Here is a 16,053-nt window from a genome sequence, read left to right on the forward strand (position 1 = left end):
GCAAATCACTTATTCTTCTATTGCGGAGTAACATATTTCAGACTTCTGGCTAGGGAATGTCTGAAATGTGTGACATAGTGAAACTTTGTCACCGGGAATTTTTGGGAAGATTTTCTTTAAATCAAAAATCCCACTGTGCACCAGGTTTACCATCATTTATTCTGTCTGTATTGTGTTAAAGTAAAGCCATCATAGCAACCTGAGTCAGATCTGGTCTCTGTATTCAGAAGAAGACTGTGTGACCGACTGCAGCCTCCAGGCAGAGCCAATATCAACTGTTTACATAATAATTATAAGCTGCAGTACACAGTGACGCCATCAAGTTTTAGGTGAAGACTTGCTTACATGAGCAGGCCATAGATTAGGCCAAGACAAATAGATTAGCATGGGAGCAGTCTAATATTAGGATTCAAAGAATGATTAGAAGATCCGAGTTATGTAACGACGTTAATGAATCACTGATGAGACGTTCAGCACAGGTTCAGAGAGACCATATGCATCTCTGTCCATTACTACACCTCTGATGAAACCCTTTGCTTGGTGTTTCATGTATTCTAGAATCTACCTAATTCATTTAGTGAGACAATATTTTATCTCCAGATAACTCTACTTTCCAATCTGATGGTCAAGAGAAATGTCCAACGAACAACGAGTCAAGACAGAACCAAACTTGTTGAATGAATTGTGAAGATCTTTAGTCAAACCAAAAATAGAGAACCAAACTGTTTCAAAATTACGTAAGCTAAAACATAAAAGGAACAAACTGATCTAAAATCCCAGACATCTTAAAATCTTGCTTAGCTGGAAGAAACGGTTCTGCAAAACTGAGCTAATTTATTTGTTCAGTTTATAATCTGAACCCACAGTTTCTTGCATGTTTGTCGCTTGCTGTTGGATGTTTGACTAAAGGCAACTAAAGTTAACTGTTACTAAAATAACCTTTTTTTTATTTCACTGAAGCTAAAAAGAAGTCTTCCTTTGAATAGCAGTGGAATGTTTTCTAGATTGGATACCAAACAGAGAAAGTATAGAGGAAAAAAAAGAAGAGGACCAAGAACTGAGGAACCCCATAGGAAAGAAGGGCACCTAAAAAAAACATTGTTCAGTTGGGTATAAACAATTTTCTTCAACATTTTTGAATGAACTGGTTCTAAATTTGTGGAAAGGGAGAGATAGTTACCAGTGGATTTACAATTGCATGTCTAAAAATGTTACAGCAAGCGTTAGAGCAAAGCCTAATGTTCCAGTCAAAGCAGAAACCTCTTTAAAAACACATAGGGTTAATGTCAGCAGGACAACCTGAAGGTTTTTGAAAAAATATAAATGTTTAAGAAGTAAAGGATGCTGGCATATTTTTGAGATTTTCTTCTTCAGAACTGTTTGCAGACTGATTAAACCAGTAAAACATTGCACTGGTAAGATTTGAAGATAGTCCTCCTAACTGGTTTGAATTATGTTTTGCAATTATGCTTCACAACTGCAAATGTCACTTACAGCCTCAGGACTGAGAATTAAAAGAGGTGCTGACATAATTTTCAATAAATGTATTTACCCATTATGTGTTAAAGGCGCCCAATGTATTAAGACCATATTTGTCACAGTAAATAGCCTCACCCCCCAAACTCAATGTTTACCCATGCACAATGAAAATGTGCACAATGAAAACAGATGCAAACATTGAGAAGCAAAAGTGGAACCTCCTACACAACAAATAAGAAAGCAGCAATGGTAACTTAACAACAAAACTGGTAGGGGGAACTCCTACTAAACAAACATTAACAAAGACAGGAAAGACAAAAGAGTTAGATTCTTGTTTACTCGCGAGGAGAACAGATAGAGATGTGCTTTCAGTTACAATCTCCTACCGCTCTGAAGCACATTTGTCTGCTCCTCTCTTTTTATTGTTTTCAGGATCCCTAATCAAAAGGACGCTGTAGCTCTAAAGGGAGGGGAAACAACTCATCACACCGCTACAGCGCCAAATGTCATTCACTAACTAACACACAATTATTCTGCACTAATCTCCTTCCAGGCACAAAGCTAAACAGAATATGTAGTCAATCTTCACAGTGACAGTTTTGTAGCAATCCAACAACTCAAACGAAGCAGAGCTCTTCCACCAAGAAATAACCCCTGCAGGAAGACTATTGTCTCTGCTTTTCATCAGTGAGGCCTGAGAAAGGAATCAGAGTAAATCAATAATACTGGAAACATTCTTAATTCTATAATGAGATCAATTAATAAAGGCATAAAAGAAAGTTAATACTATAAGATTATATGAGGATAACGAATATTTGATGAATAATATCACAATTTCTCCAACAAAAATACTTGTCTTTTTCATACAGTGATAAAAACAGCTGACCAAACATGCTGGAGCTTCACAGGGGTTGCTAGGTAATGGGTTGGGCTTTGCTTGGGTTGCCTGGTGACAGCAAATCGCCAGTGGAATGTGATGTCGCATTCTGGAAGTTTTCAAAACGACTCATTTTTCAGACACCAAAAATCACTAACTTCTCGCCAAAGAATGGCTGAGTGTTTTTATTGTTTGTTTGTTTAAGTGCTTGATGTTTCTGTTTGACCGCACAGTTATGAATTAACTCTCATACCTCCTGTTATCACATCTATTGTTTACACATTACATCACCCGCTTCACACTCTGTAACCTCACCGGCCTCATATGAAAGAGGATAACACACACACACACACACACACACACACACACACACACACATATACAGAGGATTGTCACCATGGATCATGAAGGAAACTCAAGGAGGAGTGAGGGGAGGGTTTGAAAGGGAGGTTAAATCTGATCTGGCCAGTGCTGACGATGGCAGTGTGGCTGCATCCTCACATCAGCCTCACATCAGTGTGAGTGTTATATAACAGTGTGATAAAGCTGCCTTTGGGATCTGACTGTGGCTGCTGAGCCTCTTACCTGTGTGTCAGGTGGAAAGATCTGGTAGCTGTTCTTTATCCTCACCATCATCACCATCTATGAAAATGCTCAGTAGAATAATCTGCAAATAAACTTTTTGTTTCTATGGTATAAGTAAATAGTACAAATTTTTATGGGGAACTGTTATGCAAAATTCATATTTGCATGTTTTTGTACGTCCATTTGGGTCTCAATTGCTTCTGAAAACATACCAAGAGATTAAAAAGAAACACCCAGGTATGTTTTGGTGTCTGGAAAATGAGCTGTTTCAAATATCTCTGGAATATAAAGTCATATTCAACAGGCACTGCGATGTTACCTGGCAACTCCAGCCAAACCTGGGGGGCGTGGCCAGCAGCAGTGAATTTGGATGTAAAGGGACAAGATGCCCTAAACACAACATAAATATAACAGATGGGCTCACCAATGTAGCAATAGCTGTACAGGATGTTTCCAGAGCAACCAAAGGAAGGTTACCAGAAACAAAATGTGCATTCTTGATACCATTAGAGAAAAATGTATGTACTTTACAAAGTTTCGAGGTTTTGGTAATTTGGGTTTGAGGACAGATGAGTGTGTTTCAGATTATTTCCCTTAAAACATGGGAGAAATGGCTTGTCATAAGTGAAATAATCTGCTACTGGAATTACTATTTTCTCAACTTATTGACTGTAAGTTAGTTTTGTCTTAATTTTAAGTGTTCTAAGATATTTTCACTAGAAACCAGACAAAAATAGTTGCTAAGAGTTTCTCTGTACATCCACATCTTTTTGTCTGCCCTGACCTAGATCTCTGACAGTAAACAGCTGCTTCCTAAAGCGACGTCGTGCTGCCATCAGCAGAACGGCCCGAAGAGATAAATGTCAGATTGGAGCTCAGCTGAGCCTCTTGATGCAGCTCAGAGCCTTACAGTTTGTTTAGGAGATCCACAAGCACTTAGCAGCCAACTGCTGCTGCTGCTAATAGTTTGTACAGGGCATTTATTGTTGTTTTGGCTTTAATTAGTCCAGCTTGAATTCTAACAAAACACTTTTATTGAAGTGGGAGACTTATGTCTGCTTCAGTGAAGATAGATTACTAGGAAAAATATATTTTCAAATGTTAAATCTGGTGGATCATCTGGATTACTAATTTTGGATTTTCTGCAACCTGGAAAAAAAATTAATACACTTCAAAAATTTACAAAAGCCCTGAATTTAGAAGAAGAAAAACATTTAGAAAAATTACATGATTACTCTTCACAACTTTAACAATAAAAAAATTAGTTAAGAAAAAAATTTTCAACTGTGTTGGTTGTTTGCTATAGAAATGATGTATAAATTTTTTAATAGTCAAAAATATTTAATAAAATAACACAACTGACCTAATTTTGCACATTGTATTTTTCTTTTCACCCTTCCAGGAAAAAAAACCCATCTGCAAATATATGAATCTACACTGTTCTTACTCACACATGATGGCATAGATAGAAAAAAGGAATACATTTACATCAAAAAGTTCAGAAATTGTTTATATTGATCTAAGAGATTTTCTAGAAAAAACAAGGAAATTCTGAGCTAAAAAAGTGAAACATTTTCCAGAAAAAAAACTCTGAAATTTTTAGATTAATTCTAGAAATGTACAGGATGTACATGTAAAAGCTTGGAAATGTCCAAAACTCCAAAGTTTGTGACTCTTCAAAATTAGAAAATTCCAAGTATTTTTCAACAAAATTTTTGAGATTAATCTTCAAATTGTTTTTGAGCAGAAACATATTTATCTTTTTTTTATCTGCAATGTCTCAAATATACAGTTGTGATATCTTACACAGTTAATTTTTCAGACTTGTTAACACAGCCCACAGCGTAGAAAAGGAAAATACAGAAAGGTTATCATATTTTTGTATCAATGCTTTATTAAGTTGAAGAAATGCAATCTAAGCAAACAGAATATCTCAAATAACAAAAATGAGACCACACAATAAATACCTCCAGTAGTTATGGGTAAGAATAAGAGTATGCCATAGATAAGTTGCAAGTCCATAATACATTTACACAAGTGAATTAATCAAGAAGATCCTTGGTGAAAAACCTAAATATGTTTCTAAACATTCATTGTTGAAAGAAAAAAAAAGGTTTCTGCATGACGTCACAATTCTGGGCACTCATCTTGCAGCTTTCAATTTTATTGATCACAGGTAAGAGAAGCGTACAAAAGGGTACCATTGTAGATACAAAAGATGAGTATGTTTCCACCAAAAGTCTGTGAAATTTCAAGATTAATTTCAGAAATTTTCTAGAAAAGAAGGAAAATTTTGAGCTCCAAAAGTCAAAAATTTGCAAGAAAAAAAGTCAAAATTTTGTACATTTTTAATGTTTGAAACTCCAAAATTTCCAAGTTTTTTTTTTATAGAAAATGTTTTAGATTAATATAAAAATGTTTTTTGTTGTAATTTCACTCTTCTTTTTATTTCTATCTACAATGGCACTGCCTCCGAGTATGCCTTTTCGTTTCCACATGATGTCACAGCCGGACATCCGGGTACTCGGTCGCCATCTTGGTTGTATTCCCCTTCCTTGGTCGCAGGTTAGAGAACGACGATTGTTGGATATTGTTGGATTCATAGATGCAAAAACAAAATCGATTAAACAGTAAACATAAGTTTTCATTGCGTCCCGTTAAGGTGAGCAAACTTTGAAACGTGACATCACGCATCGTGCGACGGAAACGTGGCTGGATAACATCCACAGGAAACAAGCAGCTAGCGGTTAGCGGTAAGGACATTTTCAAATGTTTCTAAAAATAAACTGTTAGTCAATAGCGTTTTGAACAAATGGTGTAAAAATGCCTTTATAGATTTTATTTATTTACACAGAGTATGAAACGTAACGATTTCACTCAGCAAACACAAATGTTGACTCTTTTCACAAGATATCCTGTTGCTAGAAACTGAATTAGCACAGCCATTGTAGATAGAAAGGAGTAAATTTCCAGAAAAACTCAGAAATGTTGAGCTTAATCTCAGAAAATTTCGAAAAGGATATTTTTGAGTTTGAAAAGTAAAAAAAAACGTTTGAAGGTTGGAAAAAAATCTTACTGGAAAATTTTGTGCAAATGTTCAAATGTCAAAATTTTTATTGTAGAACATTTCTGAAATTAATCTTACATTTCTGAGTTATTTTGGTGAAAATTGATTTTTTTGTGTGTGTGTCTATTTACAGTGGCCCTAATGCACTGGCATTCTTAATTGGTTCTCCCAAAGCGCAGGAAAAGCCTTTAAAAATGTTATGTAATGCTATTTACTGGTAGTCTATTAAGATTATGCTTTTCTGGGTTGACTTACTTCCTTTTCTGCCTTGTGGAAACTTTCTGTCATGATTTGCTATACTCATACCAAATCTAGGCAGCCTTCATTAAAGAAAGGCTGGATTCAAGTCTCTTTTTTTCAGATCAAACTGAATTTCCATTGTAAACATTCATGTTTTTGTAGAGAGAAATTGATTGGTCTTTTGTGTAGATTCATTTTACAAGTTAATTCATTTGATACATGCATTTTTCCATCCAACATGCAGTCTGATTTCTACTGGCCCCATATCTGAAGCCTTGCATCAGTAGAAATATCTGGATTAAAAGGGAAGTTTTGTATTCACTTTCCAATAACTGACCAAAAGCAAACTCTGAACCTCTCATCTTCTCCTCACCTGTCTAGAATTCCTTTCAAGTAAATATGAACTAATTAATAGATGTGTCTGACAGATGGCTATCAGTCAAAGAACTAATTTGGCTCGACTGTCGCCGCTGTTGCTGCTACTGGGATTAGGTCAGATGACTTTAGATGAGATTAAACCCCCTGTAGAAACACAGAGGAAGCAAGAAGATTACAGCAAATGAGGTAACTGAAATGACTATTGTTTCATTTTTGGAAACTAAAACATAATCTAAGCATCTGCATGAATAGACATAGTGTTATATTTTCTGAATGGTCTGTTATTGAAAGCCGTAATCCTGTTGGCTCCAACCAACAGAATAACCGTGACAGAGATTTGCAGATATTCTTGGTTGAGTTAAATAAACAAGAGTTCAAGAACAACACAAACAATCCCACCGCTGGTTTTACTGACTGTGAACTGCTGTGAAATATCCTAATAACTAGAAAACTAGAACTTGGAATTTGTTTTCTGGAGAATATCTCAAGACACCTGTTAGTGTTTCCATTGTATGGAAGGTAAGGTATGAGAAATGGAATGAATAAATTCATCCTGAAGTACATATGTGTAAATCTTCCACTAATTAATTAAATCTATCATAAAATGATTAAAAACATTAATTAAATAGGCTTCTAAATCATTCAAAAGTTGTTAATTTTGTATTTGCACACCCAGCCCCTCTCCTACAGTAGTCTGTCATGATAACAAATATTACTGCATGATAAATTATTGTGACAAACACTAACAACGATGTTTTCAACAAAAAATAATGGTGATTTCATAATAAAGCAAGAACACCTTCTCAAATAAACTTGAGTTCTAATGAACTTTTTACACTGGAACTGGAAGAAATTTTAAATATCCCAAATAAATAAACTAATCAACAAAAGCAATAAGTGAGAAGAATGAATTATGAAGTCTGTAAACATCAATTGCCATTTTTTTAATGGCAATTTAGACCGAAGCACCAAACTAAAGACTTTTGTCATCTAGTCATTGGTAAAAAGAGAACTTGTTTTAGGTTACCATGTAATTGATTTATTGTGATAAACCTATGCAAGGGAAGCTATTCCTGTTGGTAAGCGACGTATGCTAGCTTGTGGTTGGTAGGACTGTACAGTAACATTTTCTACCATGTTTACTGTATCTTTTCATTAACAATGGCGGCCTTTTAGCTGTAGCTGGGCTGTAATACCCCCCGCCGTTTACCCTCCTCCCACCATGGGGCTCATCTTCTGACTGCTGACACAGCCATTACTCACCAGTTTAAAGCAGCTCTTTGGCCATGCAGCTTAGCTAGCTCGTTAAGATTTTGGTGAGGGTGCGCGGTGTGTTAGACGGGCAGGAGTTCAAAGGGTCAGTCCAGTGGGCAGCTGGGATTATTAGCAACCCCACCATCTGCCACCCAAAAGCTGTGATAATCAAAGTGAGGGAATCAATCGCCTGAGTAAATATCACAGACGTGTGGAGAACAGGCCTGTTTCTTATCAAAGGACACTGAAAAAAGAAAACTTTTATCTTGAAGGTTTTTTTATGACTGGTACAGTAAAAATATACTGAGATTAAAGGTTAATTTGGGAACAAACATCATAAACACCAAAAATCAAGTTCGAAGGATGGTTAAGTTTTAAAGGGTATACCAGTTTTACAACATCTCATAACTGCTAATCTACTTGGAAATGACCTTTCACCTACATTGACAGGAAGGCACAGAAATTATAGTGCCACAAACACAATACTGCTCTTGAAAAAGTTGTTACAGCTTTCTTTAGGACACCAATCATATGACGTGTGATTTGTATCTCTAGGCTGCACACACTAATGTAATTATTATTTTTTTCAATTTTATTGATAATTGTTGAGACATTCAATGAAAAAAACAGTGGAAAAAACAACAACTAACAATCCCAACAATATGGACAGTTTGTGGGGATGTAATCCATTTTTATTCTTGTCAGATTGTTGTTCCTGTTGTTCCAGTAAACATTAGATGTGTCATAATCTTGCTCCTATATCTGAAAAGTTGCTTATAATTTAGTTTTGTCTTATTTGAAGTGCACTAAGATATTTGCACTAAAATCTAGACCAAAAATACTTGGTAAGATTTTGTATTTTTGGAGCAAACATCAAAATAAGCCAATAAATATATTAAAGCACAATTATCTGAGTCCAGACAAGTTCAGATTTTTATTTGTAGGAACATTTCTGTCACATAATGAAAGAAAACATCAGCAGTGGTTATCTTCATGAACCAGAAAGAACTGAAAAGTTACTTGTAAATTAGTTTAGTCTTTTTTAAGTACAATAAGATATTAGCACTTTAAAATAAACTAGATATTTGGTAAGATTTTGTGTTTTTGTAGTGAATATCAAAATGAAGCAATACAAATATTAAGGAAAAACTATAAAAGCCTAAGCAAATTTAGATTCTCACGTGTAGAAATTTTTCTGTCAAAACAGAATTAAAGAAAACATCAGCAACTTGATAGATTCTGGAGCACAGGGAGCTACATTTAAACTGGACAAATAAAGAACAGCAGAGCCAAGACATCAGAACAATAAACCCTGATCACCATTCAGAGAAAAGAGGGGAAATCTATCTGAGTTTACAGAACTCCACAGAGTCTCTAGTCGTATGACCAACAGAAACTCCAGCCAGTAGCGGTTCAGTGAATCTGGTCTGGACTCTGTGGATCAGAGTCATGGTTTCAGAGACGCTGTAGAAGGACAGAATACCTGCTTTGTGATCCAGATACACTCCGATTCTGGAGGAAACTGGGCCTGAGACGGGGGTCCAGATGTTTTTGTGACCAAATTTAAAACTGTTTTGGGAACATTGTAATGCCCAAGATTTGTCATTAAATCCAAGTCCACATTCATTCTCCCATCCTGCTCTGCTGATAGACTTGTAAGCGACTGCTATACGAACCTGAAACCTGCTCCTCTCCACTTCCCAGTAACATCGTCCAGTTAGAGTCTCTCTACTCAGAACCTGATAATAAACAGTGAATCTGTCTGGATGATTAGAATAAGGCTGACATTGATTCATCAATGTCACCTTCCTGTTCCCCTCTGATAGTCCCAGCTCTGTGTGTACTGTGTTTAGATCCAGAGTGATTTCACATGAATATTTTAAGAATCCAGCTCTGGTCTTTGGTTCTGGTTCTGGCAGTAGAACATCCACCGCAGTGACCATCAGAGAGATGTTTGTCCATGAGTCTCTCAGGACGTTCTGTAGTTTGTCTCTGAGCTCTGACACAGCTGCTGTCACGTCCTCAAAGTGTCTCAGAGGACGGATCTTGATGCTGGATGAGTGTGTGGACTCACTGAGTGCTGGCAGTGAGGGGTAGTTAGGAGAAACTGGCTGTGATCCTCTGTGTGTGAGAGCTGCTTCAGCTCAGCATCTTTCCTCTTCAGCTCAGTGATCTCCTGCTGCAGCTTCTCCTGAAGATCTTTGACTCGACTCACTTCAGTTTCCTGCTTGGATCTGATCTGCTGCTTCACATCAGAGCTTCTTTTGTGGAGGAGACGGATCAGCTCAGTGAAGATCTTCTCACTGTCCTCCACTGTTTTATCAGCAGAGCGATTGATGGCCTCCACCTCCTGTTGAAGCAGCTTCACATCTTTCTCTCTGTCCTGGATTCTCTGATGGATGTTTCCTCGTCTCTCCTCCAGCTCTCTCTGCCTCTCAGTCCTTTCCACAGCAGCTGAGACTGTGTCATGACCTTTATGTTCATCCATGGTGCAGAGATAACAGATACACTTCTGATCAGTGCGGCAGAAGATCTCCAATAACTTATCATGCTTAGAGCAGATGTTCTCCTGGAGGTTCTTGGACGGCTCCATCAGCTTGTGTTTCTTAAAAGCAGCTGAATCGTAATGAGGCTGAAGGTGTTTCTTACAGTAAGAGGCCACACAGAATAAGCAGGACTTGATGGCTTTCAGTTTTCTTCCAGTGCAGGAATCACAGGCCACATCTTCATGTCCAGCATAGCAGTGGTCAGCAGGAGCAGCTTGGAGTCCAGTCTTCTTCAGCTGCTCTACTAAAACTGCTAGCATGGTGTTCTTCTTTAGCACAGGCCTCGGTGTGAATGTCTCCCTGCATTGAGGGCAGGTGTATATCCTCTTCTGATCCTCTCCATCCCAATGGCTTTTAATACAGTTCATACAGTGGCTGTGTCCACAGGAAGTAGTCACCGGATCCTTCAGTAGATCCAGACAGATCAAACAGGAGAAAGTTTCTGGGTCAATCTGATTCTGCTCCATTTCTGCTCTCAGTCACACTGATTGTGAGATTCACTTCCTGAAAACTGAAACAGGGTTGAGCTCTTTCCCGTAAATCACGTGTCGGTGCAGAGAGGCTGCAGCCAATCAGCTTTCACCTTCCTTTGTTGATCCATCCAGCTTCCCTGTTTAAGAGCAGGAAGAACAGCCTTAGGGAAAATCTGGCTGATGATTAACCAAATGAAAAAATGCATCCAACAGTCCAGACAAGTCAAGCATAGAACAAGGTAAAACTATGAGTCATAATAATGATTTATTACTTCTTTTTATTTTCATTTTGACATGCCTGTGGTTGCACAACAAAGCAATTGTAGCCCTACAACACAAATACTGCTTTTGAAAAAAATTGTAAATGTGACCTCTGCTGACCTTTGGAAACTTATTATCTTTAAAGTGGTAGCGAGACAAAATAATTTTTTCCTGCAGAAATCAGTAAAATTTTTCTCCCCAACATTGTAACATTTGAAGAAGGTGTGTGTGTGTGTGGGGGGAGGGGGTCTACTTCATTAAAATGTTGAACCATTGCATATTTATGAATTTCACTGAACGTATCCAAGTTTTGCCTCATTATTGTTTGATCCAGTTTGATATTGGACTCAAACTGGAGCCCCCCAGATGCTTGACCCAAATCCTGCAACCCAGTTAAAGTTAAATTTATTGAATGTAATAATTATGGTGTTCTGTGTAAACTGACCAATAATGTGTAATCTGACCAATAATGTGTAATCTGACCAATAATGGTCAGATTTATTTCTGAATGACACAGATGCTGTTCTGTCTGGATGACTAATGCAAACAAAATGCGAAGCTTACGGCTCAGTTCAAACAGATGCTTTTTCCCGCCTTTAATGCACCGCATTGTTGTCTAATCGGCTCATCTGTAATTAAAGCAATAGCCACCTCCTCATTTTTAATATTATCTTCAGATAGCAAAATCCCCAACTGTCATCATCCTGCAGCAGCATTAAAATCATAAAGAAACCTCACTGATGCTCCATGAGACAGTTAGCTAACGCTCTGTTTACTCAATGGTGAAGTCCAATGTTTTTCAAAGTGGGGCCTCCAGGGGGCGCTGTGAGGGTCTCAAAGTTGGAGGAAGATGAGAAAAAATATTCCCAAAAAAAAAAATCCTGTATATTTTTTTATGTTTAGTTTTTGTTTGCTTTTATTCAATTTTTTAAATTAAATATAAATTAAAATAATTGATTTAATTGTTATCTCTGATACTAATCTTCTGATTGGCTACCTGTCAAATTTATCATACTGCTACTTTTCAAGCAAGCAACAAAAGTAAAAGTTTCTGACAAGAAGAAAAGTCAAAGAACTCCCACTGCTGCCAAAAATATAGGAACTGTGTGACTAAAATATTTGTTGTGATTAATATTATATTGTCTTATAATACAAAGAGGGGATTGTGATGACAAATTATTGATTGTATTTAGGAATACAATCAAAATATATAATCTGATCAATTTCACCACAGATCTCACAGCCAACTAGAACAAGACAATATGAGGCAGCATTTATGCTAAATCAATTTAATAATTGTTGAAGTGAATAAAAAACATTCTAAAAGTTGTAGGCCTGTCACAGAAAGCAATGGATGGATGGATTGATTCTCTCTTTTCAGTCTTGTGCTTTTTTAAAGGACTCCTTTGTTTATAGAAACTTCATAATTAATTAGATTTGTTCCTGGTTGTTTATTTATTTTGGATATTTAAAATGTCTTCCAGTTTCAGTGTTAAATTTTCAGTAGAATTTAAAGTTTATTGATCTTTTAGTTTCTGTTCTCACATTATTATTCCGTATATTATCTGAAAATATTCTCAAAACAACAAAATTATTGTTTAAAGCAATTACTTCTGGGACAATTTATTTCCATCAATGTTTGTTATTGTGACAGGTCTAGCTGTTTGTTTACATATTTTGTAGTATTGTCTGTAGGTTTGCTAAGGGAGTTAAAGCTCTTTAGGGGGGAAGACATGGTAAAGTTTGGGAAGTCCTGTCGTAGTAAACAGACATGGCCTCCAGAGGGTACGAGCCTGTCTGATCCGGTGAGGACCGGCAGCCGTCTGAGGTCAGCACGGTGGTCATTTATTGTCCTGTTTTCCGGTATGATGCTGCAGCGCGGCGTCAGTGGAGGATTAGCGAGCTCTGGCACATGTCAGGGAGTGAGAGTGAGGGCTGAGCGTGTCGGTCAGACCGAGCCTCATGGGGCTCAGAGCCACTATCACAGGACTGAGTGCGCTCCACACGGGGGAGAGGTCAGCACGTCTCCTGTGACGCAGGTCGACACAACGTGTGAGGAGTTTCCACACGTGAGACTCACATTCAGGATATGTTTTTCAGGCTCTGTGAATGCCAATAAACAAATGTTTTACTGGATGAGCTTGAATTATTTAGGAACCTCCCCAACTGAGAAATGTCCAAATGTCTGTGTGGTAAAAGCAAGATGTTAAAAAAAAAAAAAAAGTTATGCAAAATTTATATTTTTGTACATCCATTTGGGTTTCTACTGTTTCTATAAGCAGTGCAGGGAACTTAAAAATAAAAATACTGATCTGTCTTTTTGGTGTCGGTGTCTGGAAAAGGAGCCGTTTCATAAACCTCCCAATTTTTTAGTCACGACTGCCGTTTCCCAGCAACCACAGCAGAGTTCCATCTGTTACCTAGCAACCCCCGCAAAATTCCAGCATTTTGGTAAGCAGGTTTTCTGCTGCATGTGCTGTACAGTGGCAGCTGGAAAAGACAAGGGTTTTCTTATTAACTTACCACTCACAAACTGCTTACTGCATTCTTGTTGGTTGAGCAGGAGGCTCTACTAATGCTTTTCAAAGATGTACGGTTGTATAGTTGCAGATTTTTTGGCAACCATTTTTACATGCACGTGTATAAGTTGAGAGGGGAGGGCCAGCAGCAACCTATTTGGATTTAAGGTTACAAGATGCTCTAAAACAGCTCTTTCTGAAGGAAGATTAAACGGGCAGAACTGAGTCATTATCTAAGAAGGATTTTGTAAAGTTGAGACCCAAATTGAAGAATGAAAATGTGAAAAAAATGAATTTTACACTATAGATCACCTTTAAAGCTTTTTAGACAATTTCAGCTGCGATTGCAATCCTGACTTGTTGTTCTCATTAAAAAATTAAAAATCAAAAGCTGACTTAAGATGCTAGCAATTAAACCCTGAAGCTTACTGAGCTTTTTCCTTTCCGTTTCTTCACCTTGGAGTTGGTTGCTGCCATGTAATCAGGATGGGAACTCGAGCTGCGCTTCACTGGGTCTCTGCCTGCCCACTCATTATCTTATCTCCCTTTGTTAACCAGCAGTAATTCCCCCTCTCTTGATAGATGATGTCTCTGTCCGATTACACCAAGACAAAACCCCTGGAAGATCGCCTTTCGCTCCTGGGGCCGACTCCACGAGGTACAACGACCTGCTGGGGATGTCGAGGTGATTTTACGCCAAGTTTGAATTATTTTCAGTGCCAAATTTCAACCAATAAACAGAAAAATTAATTACAAATGTGTGCAATAGAGTAGGGCTGCAAGATCTTTACTTGTCAATTATTCTTACAGTTAATCAGTTGGATTAACTATTATAAATACATTAAAATAGTCACAAAAACCAAGTTAAATTTCTTCTTAAATAGCAAAATAATGCTTCAACATTGCATTCCTTTAGTGATTGTCTATTTGTAGCAAAGAATACATCTGCAGCTAAAAAGTACTTTTGAAAAACTTTCTGATACGGTAAGAAAATAAAAATAAAATTATGAGAATAAAGATGTACAAGAATAATGTTAACATAAATAAAATGTGAGAATAGTCATAATATTTATTCTGGTTTTATTATTTTATTCTGAAAATATAAATTTATGTTCATGTTATTACAGGTTTATTCTTGTATTATTTTGACTTTATTCTTGTAATTCTATGACTTTATTTTCTTACAGTAGCCGTAATACTCCATCGTACAACACAGCGTAGGGCTGATAGATTGAGTATTTTTTGTATTAACTGGTTAATAATTGGACAGGAAAAGGTGATTTATTTGCAGTTTTTTTGTTTTTCCACAGAATGTGAGCCAGGGTTTCTTAAGCATTTCTTGGTATAACAAACATGCAAACAAAGACTTTTTCAGTTGTATGCAAATTGTATACTTTTTGTGCCAGTGTACTTTTTTTTGTCTATATGCACCATTTACCTTTACTCAATTACTAAATTAGTTGACAGTAATTTCAATGATCAATTAGTCGATTCAGAAGCTGTCATTTCCATTGTCTGAAACACTGTGTTGTAGTTGAGTTCCTCATATTTGATTGATCTGTTTGTTAATTTCCTGGATGCACTTAAGGAGACGCTGAGCGAAGTGTTCCTGCGCCGTGTGGAGCTCTGCAAACAACCATAAGAAAGCCACGGTATAAAACATTTAGACTCAAGGCTCCTCTGCTTCAGATCATATGCCTGGCCTGCCGTGGTTAAATCAGATAGATAACCTGTGCTCTTTCAAAGAGAGACAGTGAGCCTCATCTCGCTATGAGGAAGGTGGAGACAGATGCCTCATTATCCATGCCGCAGGGGACAAAACAGGCCCAGCGCTGGAGGACCCCCCCACTGGCGTTTAGTTTCCACAAGGCAGCCACAGAGCGACACGGACGGAGCTCATCTCTGACCTCAGCAAGCGCAGGTCGCTCGCAGAGTCACATTAAACTTTCAGAGGACCAAAAGGTCCCCGTCAGGAGTGTTAACAGCACCATTGTTCCTGTTCCCACTGACTCAAAGGGCCACGTGTAACAAGGCACCCCACGGCAGTCAGGGCCGCCCCCCCACTCCACTGCTGGGGTTACAGGGACAGTGCACCCTTCGAATCCGCCCGCAGCTCATCAGAGTCTGTCAGACACCACAAAATTACACAACTGAAATTACAAAAATAGGTTTGCTTAATGGAATCACACCAATATTGAATACCTATAATACTTCCATTACATTGGAAAATACCTACCTTTTCCAATGAAGTTTTTGAGCCATGTTGAAATTGGTGTATTTCGCAGAACTGCAATGGAAACACTTCTCGCATCACACAGATCACATGATCAACAACCGGATATTTGTACTGGAGGAAATGATAAAGAAGACGACA

General features: G+C 37.6%; 1 long non-coding RNA gene and 1 pseudogene across 2 annotated transcripts; one reads left to right on the top strand and one right to left on the bottom strand.

The window, feature by feature from the left end:
* Positions 1–5,470: 5,470 nt before the first annotated feature.
* Positions 5,471–15,623, top strand: LOC129364048 (uncharacterized). 2 transcript variants are annotated; one of them, XR_008606396.1, is made up of 4 exons: positions 5,471–5,506; positions 5,604–5,694; positions 14,262–14,364; positions 15,268–15,623. It is a non-coding gene; the product is annotated as an uncharacterized LOC129364048 (long non-coding RNA). The 2 variants fall into 2 exon arrangements; XR_008606395.1 differs by having other exon boundaries at positions 5,506–5,694.
* LOC129364045 (tripartite motif-containing protein 16-like) lies at positions 8,803–10,899 on the bottom strand (annotated as a pseudogene).
* Positions 15,624–16,053: the final 430 nt, after the last annotated feature.

The sequence above is a fragment of the Poeciliopsis prolifica genome, unplaced genomic scaffold, assembly GCF_027474105.1.
Source record: "Poeciliopsis prolifica strain line A6 unplaced genomic scaffold, Auburn_PproV2 SCAFFOLD011, whole genome shotgun sequence".
Lineage (NCBI taxonomy): Eukaryota > Metazoa > Chordata > Actinopteri > Cyprinodontiformes > Poeciliidae > Poeciliopsis > Poeciliopsis prolifica.